We start from the raw sequence: 1,767 nt of genomic DNA on the forward strand, positions 1-1,767 counted from the left end.
AATGCCATGAATTTGGCAAATGACAAGTTGAAAATTACATTGGCTACTTACAATTTTGTGGGCGATGCGGAGATTTGGTAGAAGACCGTTTCTCACACCCATAATCTAGATACTATGACATATGCTACTTTCAAGAAGTTGTATTATGAGAAGTACTTTCCGGTGCCTAAGCGAAGGGAACTAAAGAAGGAGTTTGATGGGTTGAAGTAAGGAAACATGACAGTTACAGAGTATGAAAACAAGTTTACATCACTTTTGAGGTTTGCACTGGGAATTGCTAATGATGAAGAAGGAAAGATAGAGAAATTTGTTGATGGCCTTGATCTTACCATTAGGCCAATTGTAGCTGCTTCAGAACTGACAGAGTATACAAAAGCAGTGCGAAAGGCTTTAGTGGTTGAGGCTGAGAGCAAGGACAGTAAGGCTATTAGGGAGTCCTACAAGCACAACAGGGGTACGAGTACTTTCTCCGAGGGTCAATCAAGTAAGAAGCAGAAGCATGAGCAGTCAGGGTTCAGGGGATGGTAGCCAGTCAGATCTGCACCCACAGCTTCAGTGTCCATGGGGTCTTTTAGACCGAATGTTACTTGTTTTAGATACGGGCAGTTAGAACATTACAAGTCCCAATGCACTCAGACTCAGGTAGCTCAGGTGATTTGTTTCAAATGTGGGCAGCCAGGGCATCACAAGTCCCAGTGAACCCAGATTCAAGTGGCGTCTGGTGGATGTTTCGGGTGTGGCCAACAGGGCCATAAGGTGAAAGATTGTCCACATCGGGGTAGTGGTTTGGGCAGAGGTGGAGGTTCACAGCAGAGGCAGATGCAGTCTGCCACAGTTCAGTCAGGGTTTCGACCGCCACCACCACCTCAGCCAGCTGTGTTAGCCCAGAGTTCTCGACCTGGTAGGGGAGCTTTTTCGAGTGCACCCACTCAGCAGTCTGGCTATTAGGCAGGCAGTTCTCAGGGGCAGAGGACCCAGGGTCGCGTGTTTGCACTTACTTCAGTCGAGCCACCATTCAGTCCTTCAGTTGTCAGGGGTATGTTTCTTGTGTCCCATTCTTGGGCTCGTGTATTGTTTGATTCCGGTGCTTCTTATTCATTCATTACTTCATCATTTGCACGGGCATTGGGTTTGGAGGTCAGTCAGTTAGACAGACCGCTTTGTGTTGACACGCCTATTGGGGGTTCAGTTACTCTTAGTAGAGTTTGTAGGAGTTGTTCCATCACAATTGCCGGACGTGTTCTTGAGTTCGATCTCATCCTTCTCGAGATGACGGGATTTGACGTCATTCTTGGGATGGACTGGTTGTCATCCTTCAGAGCTGTTATTGATTGTTTCAGAAGCAGAGTTTCAGTGTGTACCCCGGATGGGGATTGTTTCTGTTTTGTGGGAGATCGGTGTGATCCTCTCACTCATTCGTTTTATGGTGTTAGGGGTCGAGATCGGCAGGCATTCTTCTTGGCTAGTCTTCTTGCCGATGATGACGTTAAGTTTTACGGGGTTGATTATCCAGCGGTTATGCGTGACTTTCTTGATGTGTTTCCAGAGGACTTGACTGAGTTGCCTCCACACCGAGAGGTGGAATTTGCTATTGATTTGATGCCTGGTACCGCGCCAATCTCTATGGCACCGTATCGTATGGTACTGATTGAATTAGAAGAATTAAAGAAACAACTTGATGATTTGAGAGTGAAAGGCTTTATACGACCTAGTGTGTCACCGTGGGGTGCACCGGTCTTGTTCGCTAAGAAGAAAGATGGTTCTTTG

The sequence above is a fragment of the Cornus florida genome, unplaced genomic scaffold (genome assembly GCF_030987335.1).
Source record: "Cornus florida cultivar Cherokee Brave unplaced genomic scaffold, ASM3098733v1 CherokeeBrave_3.0.0_Hap2_Chr09, whole genome shotgun sequence".
In the NCBI taxonomy this organism is placed as follows: Eukaryota; Viridiplantae; Streptophyta; class Magnoliopsida; order Cornales; family Cornaceae; genus Cornus; species Cornus florida.